The sequence below is a fragment of the Dama dama genome, chromosome 30 (genome assembly GCF_033118175.1).
Source record: "Dama dama isolate Ldn47 chromosome 30, ASM3311817v1, whole genome shotgun sequence".
Taxonomy (NCBI): domain Eukaryota; kingdom Metazoa; phylum Chordata; class Mammalia; order Artiodactyla; family Cervidae; genus Dama; species Dama dama.
The window spans coordinates 19,771,022-19,784,221 of NC_083710.1; the positions used below are offsets into that span (position 1 = coordinate 19,771,022).

Here is a 13,200-nt window from a genome sequence, read left to right on the forward strand (position 1 = left end):
TTGAGTCATATTGACATTTCGTTCTCCATAAATATTGTTTGAATTTCCTTTGGCCTAGTAAGCAGTTGTATGGTTACAACTGGTCCTAGTTCACCAGGATAAGCCTGTAAGTTCCTAAAGGGTGGGAACCACACCTCCTCTGGTCCCTACACCAGATGTGGGGACTAGGTCTCTTGTCTATGCCTAGATAATCAAGGCTGGGCCAGGTGAGGAACTCAATCTCAGGGCTGTTCAAAGTGTCGAATCACACCTGGTCTTTATTTATGGTACTGATACGTTTCAGCATGGAATTTGGGGGCATCAATTCTGATTTTTTTAAAAAAATAGTACATTAAAATATTATCTCAATTATTAATTTTTGGTACTCCCTTAAGTTTTGTCCCCACAGTGAATGCCTCACTCTCCTCACCCTAATCCTCCCCTGTGCCAGCTTTCAAGGTCTTCTCTAACGCACTGCCACCTGCAGTGGAGGGCCGTGATCGTGCAGTCCTCTGTGAGCTGACCAGCAGCTAGGCAGTCAGCGGTGCCTCTCTGGGTCTCTTTCTGCAACTGTCATTGCGTCCCATCCCTTGTGGATGGAGGTGATGAAAACGATGGCTCTGAGGCTGAGGTCATCTTTGACCCACATTTCCCTTGTGGGTGTCTGCTGCTTCAGGAGGGGGAATGACTGATTCAGGGCAAGAGAACGAGAGCCATGCTTCTTCATTCCAGGCTTCCCGTGAGCTGAAGTTTAATGCTGGCCAGCAGGCTCAGACGCCTCCCAGTCATTCTCCCTTCCTTCCCCTGCTTTCTAAATCCTCAGGCATCCTGCCCCATGGTCTCAATTATTTAATGGTGGGCTTCCCCGTTGGCTCAGTGGTAAAGAATTCGTCTGTCAATGCAGGAGATGTGGGTTCAACCCCTGGGAAGGGAAGATCCCCTGGAGAAGGAAATGGCAACCTACTTCAGTTTTCTCGCCCGGAGACTCCAATGGGCGGAGGAGCCTGGCAGGTGATGGTTCACGGGGTCATAAAGCGTTGGTCACAACTGAGCACCTGAGCGTGCGCGTAGTAAGTATGATAATGATAATAATAGACTCTGTTCTCAAGCACTTACTGTGTACTCAGCCAGGAGGAGATGGAGTCCTCATTCAAATGCAAGTCACCTGACAATGGCAAAGTGATTGCAGATCGTAGTGATTGTAATTCTGGACTTAGTCCTACTGCATTTAAAATCTAATTTGGCCATTTTCAAGGTGGGGGTGTGTGTGTGTGTGTGCGTTCGCACTCAGTTGCTCAGTCATGTCTGACTCTTTGCAACCCCATGGACTGGAGCCCACCAGGCTCCTCTGTCCATTGAATTTTCCAGGCAAGAATACTGGAGTGGGTTGCCATTTCCTTCCTCATCAAGGTGAGTGACTTGGGGCAAATAACTTAAGCCCCTATACTCCCCTCCCATCCAGGCTACCACATAACATTGAGTAGAGTTTCTGTGCTATCCCGTAGGTACCTGTTGGTTATCCATTTTAAATATAGCAGGGTGTACATGACCATCCCCAACTCCCTAATTGTCTTTTCCCTTCATCCTTCCCTCTGGTAACCAGAAATTCTCTGTGAGACTGTTTCTGTAAATAAGTTCATTTATATAATTTCTTTTTGGATTCCACATATACGGGATATCACACAATATTTCTCTTTCTCTGTATGACTTACTTCGCTCAGTGTGACGGTCTCTAGGCCCAGCTCTTTCAAAGGTAGCGCATGTTAATTGAGCTTCTGCTATATACTGAGCCACGTGCAGACTTGAGGAAAGGATAGCCCTTGCCTTCCTGTTCACAAATGGAGGCAGAGACATTTGTGAATAGCTGGAATCAAAGAGGACCTGAGTTGGAGCTGTGATGTAGACACAGAGAGGACAGGAGAAGTGAGGCCCACGTGGGGAGAGGTGGCCACACCCTGGCTGTCAACCCCTAGGCCATCCGTCTTGCTTCTTCCCCACTAACATCATGCTAATATTGTGCAAATATGGGGTGATCATAGTCTTTAAGGGAGTTGGAGCTTAGGTAACTGGCAACCTGAGCAAGTTATAGGAAGGGAGGATTTTAACTTGTTCAGAAATATCACTGTTGGCAATAATCATATTCCTTTTTCAGCTCTTTTAAAAATCTATCTCCTCCCACTGCAGTGGAAGACTTGTGACAACAGAGATTCTGCCCACCTTGTTCTCCAGTGCTGTCTGGTCCGTGGTAGATATTCCCATGAAATCTGCAGACCTATACAGTCAGGCAGCTTGTTTCAATTCTGTAAATAAGTATTGATTTTCTGCTATGTGCCAGACCCCGTGCTGGGCCCTGGGGATGCTCTGGTGAACAGGCACAGACCGGGGAAGACAAACATAAAGCAAAGCCCCACAAGTGTGCTGAGGGTTAGGGAGCGACAGATCGCAGGCCGTGCTAGCTGAGGAGTCTAATGTAGTGTGAGCCTTACATTTGATCAGAGGGGCCAGGAGAGGCGTCCCTGAGGCTCCGGGAGGAGTGAGAATTACCCAGATAATTGGAGATGAGTGGGCAGGAGGGAGAGCTTTCCAGGCAGAGGCTACAGGGAGGAGACTGGGAAGAGAGGAGCTCCGTGCAGGTTCTAGAGCAGAGAAGATGCTCAGATCTGTTGGAGGACGGAGGGAGCGGGAGAGAGGTGACATGAGGAGGGTGCGGGGGGACCAGGGGGACAGAGCCAACCGCGACAGAGGGGAGAGCAGGCAGGGGAAGGATGGGGACCCGGGCTGGGCGACCTTGGAGGCCCGCCTGGGGGTACCTGGCACTGCTGTGTGCAGGGCACTGCAGGTGCTGGTTTTGCGATGTTGCTTAGACCCGGCTGCAGGGCGTGTTTCCCCGGGGAGCCTGGACCACAGCTCACCGCGGAGTGAGGAGTGGGGCTTCTGTGCTTGGCCACTTGGCTGGAAGAGCCCTGGTGGGAGAATCACCCCGACTCCACAGGACCGCCACCGGGAGGGGTTCTGGGGCAGGAACGGTGGTGATGGTGGGTCGCTGGGGAGCAGAGCTCTGCAAGTTGAAGCGGCCTGCCAGTCTGACTGTAACCAGGAAGGGTTAGTTTTGAATTTATGCTGAACCTGCTACTGGGACTTTAACCCTTCCCTTGCCTCTTTTGTTGTTGTGAGCATACATAATGGCCTGTGAAACTAACACATACCCCTGCCCGAGGTTTGCCATTCTAGCGGACGTTTGCAAGGATCGAAAATTCTTTTTACTTTGTTTCCTCACCTCACCACTCCCCCCAATTCTTATCCATAAAAGAATCTGGCAACCAGGCCCCGACAAGATGGTTATTTTGAGGCACTAGCCTGCCATCTTCTTGGTCAACCGGCTCCCAAATAAAGTCCCTTCCTCATCCTAACACTTTTGTCTCAGATTCATCGGCTTCTCTTGCGAGGCAAGCAGAACGAGCTTGGGCTCGGTAACATGGCCTTTTAAGAGAATGCTGCATTTATTTCTCTTTGTTTTACCATTGTTTGCCTTTAATTTCAGTTAAAATAGCAGGACAGAAATGTCTGAGACTTTTCGCTAAGCCCCACAGTTAGCCTTGTTAACAGGGCTGTGGACACGTCCCTCCCTTGGGTTTTTCCCAACAGATGGTCTTTGTCCAGGAGTGCTTTGAGTTCTGGCAAGATTTGGCTATTTCAGCTGAACCCAAGAAGCATTTTGAGCTCTCGAGCACATACTATGTCAAAGGGGGGATAGCAAGGTATCAATAAATGAGACAGTCCTGGCCCAGGGGACCACCCCTTTGGGGAGAGGTACGCAATTACCTGAACCATGGTGCAGCGGGGAGGAACTGGGTGCTCTGATGGGTTTAAGTAAAGTGCTTAGAGGGGTGGGGGGCCTGGGGGAGGGAAGGATGCCTTGAGGGGTGAATCCCATGCTGGTGCTTGGGGGAGGGACAGGCAGTTCAAGTGGAGGGAACAGCATAAGCGAAGGCCCAGAGAAGTCAGCCTGTTGCAGAGAAGAAGCCAGTTCTGACTCCCTGTTGGAACTGCTTCTTGGATTTGCTTTTCTTTGCTTTTATTATTATAATCATACATAATGACCTGCCTCAGTGAACCCTGCCCCTCTGCCTGACTGTAAACTAAAGTGCCTTTGTTCAGAACCCTGTCCACCTGTAGATGCCAGGAAGGAAGAGATTAACACACTCCCTGCCTGAAACTTGCCATTTTAGGAGATATTTGCAAGGTTAATGACCTTTCTACTTTGCTTCCTAACCTACCCCCATCTCTGATCTACAAAAGAACCTGGCATCCAGACCCCATAAGATGGTTATTTTGAGGCACTAGCCTGCCACGTTCATGGTCAATGGGCTTCCTGATAAAAGTCTTTCCTTGCCTCAACACCTCATCTCTTGGATTCATTGGCCTGTTGTGCAGCAAGCAGAGTGAGCTTGGACTTGGTCACAGACATACCCCAGTGTCTGAAGCTTAGAAAGTGGAGGGCCACAGCCTGAGAATTGGCAGTGACCCCTCTGTGATAGCTTTACATGCCATGGTCAGGAGTTAGAATCGCCTCTCATGACAGTGGGGAGGTGTTGAAGGTGACTCAGTCTGCCTGTGTTAACCATCACCTTTCTGATCGAAAGGAGGATTGGAGAAGCATGAAGTTGGCGACATGACGAGGTAGGGGAACGGATGAAAATTTTAGTATCTAGGTAAGCAATTGGAAAGGATCAGAGGGCCTGGAAGGGAAAGATTAAACACTTGTTCTACAAGAGAGCAGTGTTTATCAACCCTACCTAAAATGAAGCTCATAAATAGTCTAACCAAGCTACTCTCTTAATTTCAGAAATGGTAATGCTCTAATTGTAGTAAGCTTCCCTGATGGCTCATAAGTAAAGAATCTGCCTGCAGGGCAGGAGACACAAGAGATATGGGTTCAGTCCCTGGGTCTGAAGGATCCCCTGGAGAAGGAAATGGCAACCCACGCCAGTGTTCTTGCCTGGAGAATCCCACTGATGGAGGAGCCTGGCGGGCTACAGTCCATGGGGTCACAAAGAATCTGAGACGACAGACTGACTAAACACACACACACACACACACACACACAAGTGTAGTATATGGGAGAAACACCACGACAGTCATTTATATCAAATAGCATGTATTTCAGTATGAAGTAGTCCAATATTCTCACCTACACTAACATCACTGTGGAGGCAACTGATGTTGCCGACTGCAGATACAACATAATGTAAAGTTGGACCTCTTTATGTTGGACATCTTTATGTGCGATTTGAATCCCTTGAGGGAATGCAGGAAATGCAGGACAGTTCTTGGAGAACCAGTGATGCAGGGGAAGAATCAAGTGGACACCAAGGTGGACTGAAAAAGCCAGGGGAGGATAAGGGAAGCTGTTCAGACCCCGTTGGGTTTCTAGTCCAGGTGACCGAGAGAGAGGCTAGAAACTTGGGAATGGAAGGTTCAGTGAGGATGCTTCTGTGGAGGTAGAAGAAGCAGGTCAGCCTCGACTTTGGGTAAAAGCTAGGTGTGAGATGCTGAGTGGATCTCTCTGGGTAGGGGTCAGGAATTTCCCAGAAATCCATGAGCCACCCACTCATGACACCAACTGTGGCAGAGAGTTCGAGTAAAACAAGAGGCCGCTGCATTTGGCAGTAAAGAGGTAGTTTGTGATGAGAGAGAGCTGAAATAGTACAGTAGTGAGGGATGAGGCCAGAACACACATAAGGGATGACATTAGTGCTTAAAGAAATAGCAGCTGCAGGTTTTAAGAATTGTTGCAAGGAGTGGAGAGTGGGAAAGTAGTTTGGATACAGAATGTGTGTGCTGTGTGTATGGAGTTTAGAAATGGGTGGGGAAAGAGAGAGAGGGATAGATAAGGTGACTTACTATTCATTTGGCATGTGTTGTATTTAGCATTTGGAGAATTATACCCTAGCAAACGTTTTCTAAAATTTGTTGAATTAATAAAATACAATAGCAAGGCTTTTTTTCCCTTAAGAAATTTCAAAGGCATCTGGCCCAGCATTCCTGGTACACATCATTGCTACTTTATCACTATTGGTTAAATCTAGGCATTGACTGGCTTTCCAGTAAAACAGAGGTACCTAGTTAAAGGACGCATTGGCAATTTAATTATTGTTTTCTAATGACCAGGCCAAGTGCTTCCCTGGTGGCTTAGCAGTAAAGAATCTGCCTGCCAGTGCAGAAGGCTTGGGTTCAATCCCTGGGTCAGGAAGATCCCTTGGAGGAGGAATTGGCAACCTACTTCAGTATTCTTGCCTGGAAAATTCCATGGACAGAGGAGCCAGGTGGGCTACAGTCCATGGGATGGCAAGGAGTTGGACATGACTTAGTGACTAAACAGCAGCAGCAAATGACCAGGCCAAGGCATCTCCTGGGATTGGTAGAAGATTCTGTTGGGCTAAGGCTCCTTGAGGAGGCAGATCACAGGTAATTTTCCATTTGGACATGGACCAAAAAAAAAAAAAGTGTTTTTTTTTTTTAAAGGTCATCTGCCTGGTACAAGGAAAAATGCCTGTGTAGGTTTTAGTCATTTGATTAGAATACGTAGAGGCTGATCTTTGAGTTCAGTGAGCCCTCAGTAGAAAAATTCTTATAACTCCCTTTTACATCTCTGACCTTCTGGGCTGATTTCCTGGCTTTTCTCCCAATGGTTCCTATTCATCCAATTGTTTCCTACAACTGAATCAAGCTGTCGTTTTCTTAGTAAACTCCAGGATGAGGCGAGTCTTCAAATCTGGTGTCTTCTTCCCTAATGTGGTTTTCATTGATTCCGAGAGTGGTCGAAACAGCGGTAGCTGGTTTATAATTCCCAGGCAGGGACTGAGACGATCTTGGGAGCCGCTGTGTGAGAATGCTGTCTTCCTTTGTACAAAGATGGCTTAGATTTCTTCACAGCTTCTTTTCCCCTGGCAGCTCAGAAGGTGTAAATGGGGTGGGGGATGGGGTGTGTGTCAAATGGAAAGGTTTTGTAATTTCAAGACAACCTAACAAAACAGATCCTTCAGAATGTGGCAACCTAGTCCCAGGCACAAGAATCACCTCCTCTTCCTGCGTCTGTAGCCTTTTGCATTACCCTGTCACTAGCAGAAAATAGGATTTCTCACCTATAGATGGAGAAGAGAGACGAGACTAGCCAGAACATTAGGTAGAAATTACTTGTCAAGTTTGATCAATTCAGAGAAAATCCAAATCCCCTTTGAAAACGCACAGTTGATATTCGAAGATGAGCAGGGGATGTCCTTATAGATCCATTGTTTGGCCAAATTGTCTGCATATGCAGCGTGTTTGCTAAATGAATGATGCATTTGCATCTAAATGGCCCATAAGTAATTTGATTCTGCTCCAGACAGGGTAATAAACAAGCCCCCTCCCCACTGTTGGCCTTGTGAGCCGGGTGTGCGCCTGGACTCCTGTCTTATTGCTTGGATTGTGCTATTATTTGACAAGGCACGGGGGAAAGAGTACATGAATCTATTAAGGGGAACCAATCTCCATTATGCGCTGAGATTTGAGGGAACGGGCAGAGAAATCTTTCATAATGTACAGCTTTTGGCCTCCGGCTCTCTGAGCAAAAATTAGAAAAAAAAAAAAAAAAAATCAAAGTTGCTGCCACTGTAGCAAATCCTCTCTGCGTGCTGGGGACAGTGAGGCATTAATTACCATCTGCATGCTGCTTTTTTATGAGAGTGTTAAGTACCCGTGCCTCCTGTCCAGCACCTGAGTGAGTATTTATAGCTCACATGCGAACGTGGGATCTATGATCTGCGTTTGAGTTGAGATCTCTGAGGACATTAGCTACTAAGTGGACACAGCCAGGTATTCAGATCACAAGCTTTCCCCCCGTGTCCAAACTGATGAGTTCCAGCTCTTCATATGGAAGGCAGGGGGCTTAACGGCAGTTTCCAGTTTCCGTCTTGCAGTTTTGTCATGCCTATTATGTCGGAGCTGTGACTCTTTATGGCCTCTTTTCATGAGATTTGTGATGTTCCGTTCTTTTAAAGGCTCCAAGGGGACAGTACACCTTGATTTAAGAAAGCTCAATATATTAATCCAGCTTCACTGGAGAGAAATATAGAAGGATGGTTATTCACTTTGCAGAAGGATCTACAATGGAATTCTTTAAGTAGTAAATATTATATGTGGCGCTTAGCTTGTGATTTAGTTCATCATTTCAGGAAGAGGTTCTACTGGCACAATGCAGTCTGCTTCTGAGATGTTGGTGTTTCTTACTTAGATGATTCACCCCTGTCACCAGCATCGAGACAACCCAGAACACAGGCGATCATCCCAGTGGTAGCTGCTTCGAGTCCCCAGTTTTGATCCTAGAACTCTAAGCCTCTCATCCTTTATGGTGACAGGTCATATAAGTTGGCTCATGTAGTACAGATTCTAATTGCTTTTAGTTTGCTTTCTGGAGCTAGAGAGTCTGAAAGCTAAGGCCAATTCTGCCCACTTTCCCTGGCATTAAGACCTCCTCCTATGATTTAGGGATTAGATCTCTTGGCAAATACAGTGAGTGGTAGGGATGTCTGGCCCTAGTAGGGGAGGAAAATACTTTCCCACTACCATCACTGACTCAATGGATGTGAGTTTGAGCAAACTCCAGGAGATGGTGAAGGACAGGGAAGCCTGGCGAGCTGCAGTCCACAGGGTCGCAAAGAGTCGGAAACAACTTAGCAACTCAATAACTAGCCTTCTGAGTTCTTGGCTAAGACTCCATAATAAAATGCAGATGCACACGAGAAACAAACAGGAGTTTATTAACATGTCTGCTGCTTGTACATGTGAGAGATACCTGGAGAAAATGAGTAATTCAAAGAAGTGGCTTAGAATTCAGGCTTGGACTTCCCTGCTAGTCCAGTGGTTAAGAATCTACCTGCTGATACAGGGACATGGGTTCGATTCCTGGTCCGGGAAGATTCTGCATGCTGTGGAGGCAACTGAGCCCATGTGTTGCAACTCCTGAAGCCCTCAAGCTCCAAAGCCTGTGCTCCACAAGAGTGGCCCACGCGCTGCCACTAGGGAGGAGCCCCTGTTCGCCGCAAGTAGAGAAAGCCTAGTGAATGTGGCAATGAAGACCTAACACAGCCAAAAATTAATTAATTAAAAAAAAAGAATTCAGGCTTAAATATCATCTTAACAGGGACAGGAGAGGAGGGTGAAGTCCTCCTCTTAATGGGAGGAAAAATTGACTTCTAGGAAAGTTGAATGGACCCTTAGAACTAGAACAGATAGGAGAGATGGTAGTTTGTGATGAAGTTTGTCTGAGTGAGGTGCAGACTTCCCTTCTCTCCTGTGATACAGTCCATCTTCCCCAGTTGGCGAAATTCCTAGGGAGATGATTTATGACAATGGGCTTCCTCCTGGAAAATCTGTCTTTAGGTAGATAAGGGGAGTTCAGAAAAAGCCTTTTCCGTGTATTTGCTATTTTCCCAGTGCCTAGGGCTCAATATAATCAATATGTCAAAGTGGCATGTTTTGGGGTGCTATGTCCTGAACTCCCACAGTCCCATTTTGGGGAGCCATATTCTGCTACCCTTGAGGCAGCCGTGGCTGAGTCTCTGACCCCAGCATCCAGTGTACACAGTGGTATTTCTGCCAGAAGAATTTTGAGGTATATATAGCTAGGTAGTTTTCGCTGGCTGCTCTGTCCCCAACTCTATGACTCTCTGGCCCTCCTGTGAACTACCTCATATATTTTCTGCTTACACTAGCTTCAGTAGGTGTATCGGCCACAACCAGGAAGCTTTACTGACACACTCCCCCGTCCCTGTGTGTCCGGGCTCTTTCGCACTCTGGGCTGTGGTGTACAGCTGGGCAGGTGGCGCACTGCTCAAGTCCAGAGGACCCCGTTCCCACAGGCGGAACACCTTTTCCTCACGGACTGCTCTTGTCTTGCAAGCCTCTTACCGCTCTCTCAGCTCTGCTGCTCCCGCTGCCTTTGTGTGGGCCTCACTCCACAGCTTGAACTGTAGCCACCCAGGCATGAAGGGAAAATTTTCTACAGAGGTGACAACTCTATCAGCCCTCATGACCTTCTCCAAGGGATTAAAACTCTATTTAAGGCTAGAGTTTCTTCTGTCCAGAAACCTAGGACAAAACATTCCAGGGGCTGGGTGTATTAATCATGAGTTTTATTTTCAATATTTTATGATGTTTTGACATCTTGGGGACTTGAGGACCTGGGAGAGGGACAGCCCCTCTGAAGGTTAGATGGGTCATTCCTCAAGAGAGTAGACAACTTCCCCGAGAGCCTGCCTTTGATGTGTAAATCAACCAATCCTGTATCCGCAATACTTCACATCAGCTACCTGCTGTGAAGAGCCGACTCATTGGACTAGACACTGGGGAAGACTGAGGGCAGGAGAGCGGGCAACAGAGGACGAGATGGTTGGATGGCATCACTGACTCAGTGGACATGAGTTTGAGCAAACTCTGGGAGATAGTGAAGGACAGGGAGGCCTGGTGTGCTGCAGTCCATGGGGTCACAGAGAGTCCGACATGACTGAGCAACTGAACAACCACCTTCCTCCTTTTATCAGGCACCTGCCCTAAATCACGCCAGGGGACAGTAACCTCTAGGAGGCCACTGAGATTCAAATACCCAGTCCTCAACCCGCTCAGCTGCTTCCTCCGCCTCACCCAGCCCTTCTCAGGAAAAGCACAACAGTGGCTTTTGCCCGTGTTGCTTTACCCTCATGCCTGCCTCCTGTCTGCCCTGATGTTTCCTTGTGTGGCTCTGGGTAGCATGCGGACCGCCCCCTCCTCTTGGAAATTTTTACATAATAAACTTTTCACTCACAGGTGTTTGTCCCTGTGTCTACTATCTTATCGTATCTGATTAAAACAAATCCTGGGCAATTGAAAACACTGGGAAAGGAAGTATTTGAGCAGCACTGCATAGCATCATGGGCTTCCCAGGTGGCTCAGTGGTAAAGAATCCATCTGCAATCAGGAGACGCAAGAGTGAGTGAGTGACTGAAAGTTGCTCCGTCGTGTCTGACTCTTTGCGACCCCATGGACTACACAGTCCATGCAATTCTCCAGAATACTGGAGTGGGTAGCCTTTCCTTTCTCCAGGGGATCCCTTCTCCAGGGGATCTTCCAAACCCAGGGATTGAACCCAGGTCTCCCACATTGGAGGTGGATTCTTTACCAGCTGAGCTGCAAGGGAAGCCCAAGAACACTGCAGTGGGTAGCCAACCCTTTCTCCAGGGGATCTTCCTGACCGAGGAATTGAACCAGGGTCTCCTGCATTGCAGGCGGATTCTTTACCAACTGAACTATCAGGGAAGATGAGATGAAAGAGACGTGGGTTTGATTCCTGCGTCAGGAAGGTCCCTTGGAGGAGGAAATGGCAACCCACTTCAGTGTTCTTGCCTGGAAAATTCCATTGAGAGAGGAGCCTGGTGGACTACAGTCCATAGGGCTGCAAAGAGTATGATATGACTGACCACACACACACATAGTATCATATTCCAAAGTCTTTATTTCTTATGATGAACTGGACTTCTCAAGACAGAACCCTTGTATTTTGGTTGTCTTCTGCCTCAGCGAAGTTACGTGAAGGATTTCCCATCAGCACATCCCCTCTCATTGTTGGGTCACTGACCCTCAGATGAAAAGTCTCTCTTATCATTTATTTCAGAGAACCTAAGAACTAACATGAGTAAGGCTCTCTGTGACCTTCTAGAATCTCTAGCTCTTCTAGAATTTTGGAGGTGAATGTATAGATTAAGATTCTAATAGTACTCTACATCTGGAAGAAGACTCAAAATACCTGTTGAGTTTATAGTTGCTCTACCAAGTCCCTAAACAATTATGGAATCTTAGAGTGATAAAGGACCCTAGGAATTACCTAGTCTAGATTCCTCCTCTGTGACTCCCTCCATTATTCAGTGTTTGCTTATTTATTTTTCGACTGCACTGGGTTTTCATTGTGGCAAGCGGGCTCCTTGTGATACACAGACTCACTAGTTGCGGCTCGCTGGCTTAGTTGCCCCATGGCATATGGGATCTTAGTTCCCCAAACAGGGACTGAACCCACGTCCCCTGTGTTGGAAGGTAGATTCTTAATCACTGGACCACCAAGGAAGTCCCTACTCTGTGCTTCTTCATCCAACCTTCTTCCTGTTGAATGAATTCCTTCTGCCATTTCTGATGGTCAGTGACCCGTCGATTTGATCATCCTATTGCATCTGTGTTAAAGTGAATTGTTGTGTATTCTAGTGCTGAAGTTGATGAACCAGCCCGTTGGACAAATCCAGTCTGCTGCCTGTTTTTGTAAATCAAGTTTTATTTGAGGACAGCCATGCTCATTTATTCAGGTGTGGTATAAGGCTGCTTTCACACCACAGTGGCAGAATTAAATAGTTGCCCTAGACAGCATATGGTCTGCAAAATCTCTAGTATTTACTATCTGGCTCTTGTCCCAGCAGATAGAATGGGCCAGAATCTTGGACATTATTTACAAGTTCTTCAGGGACAATGCCAAATTATTTCTCCATGAAGCATTTTTTAATCATAATAGCTTCCATTAGGGTCCTCCTCAAACCATGTCAGTTAAAGTCTTCATCATTTTGTTAGCTCTTTATTCTTCAAGGATGTTGAGAGAGGATGGTCTATGAATTGCTCGTTTCTATACATCTAGGCATGATGAGCCAATTTGCTCTAGAATTGTCTTTTGAGGAATGCTAATGTAAATATGGAGACAATGACTCCTTCTAGAACAAATTTGTTCATGTTCCTGGGTAGTAAAAATAGAAGTATTACCTCCTCAGAGAGATTTGCTTATATTCCAGGGTAATAAGGATTCCCTGGTGGCTCAAATGGTGAAGAATCTTCCTGCAATGTGGGAGACTCAGGTTCAATTCCTGGGTTGGGAAGATCCCCTGAAGAAGGGAATTGCAATCCACTCCAGTATTCTTACCTGGAGAATCCCATGGACAGAGGCGCCTGGCGGGCTACAGTCCTTGGACTTGCAAAGAGTCGGACATGACTGAAACGCACAGGGTAATAAAAGTAATCTCTCCAGAAAGGAAGATGGCAGTCTTCCTAGCAACCCCACCTAAGATCAGAGTCTCCTAATCTCAGGGTCCCTCTCCCTAATGGTCCCCACACCATGCTCAGGCAGCACCTGTTCATCATCCTATTGGAACTGGGGCTCAGGAAAGTGAAAGT

The 13,200-nt window shown here is 47.0% G+C and overlaps 1 long non-coding RNA gene across 1 annotated transcript in view; it reads left to right on the forward strand.

Annotated features, from left to right (window-relative positions):
- The window catches only part of LOC133049518 (uncharacterized), a 304,845-nt gene that overhangs the window by 166,009 nt on the left and 125,636 nt on the right, over nucleotides 1–13,200 (forward strand). The gene's annotated exons all lie outside the window — the stretch shown is intronic.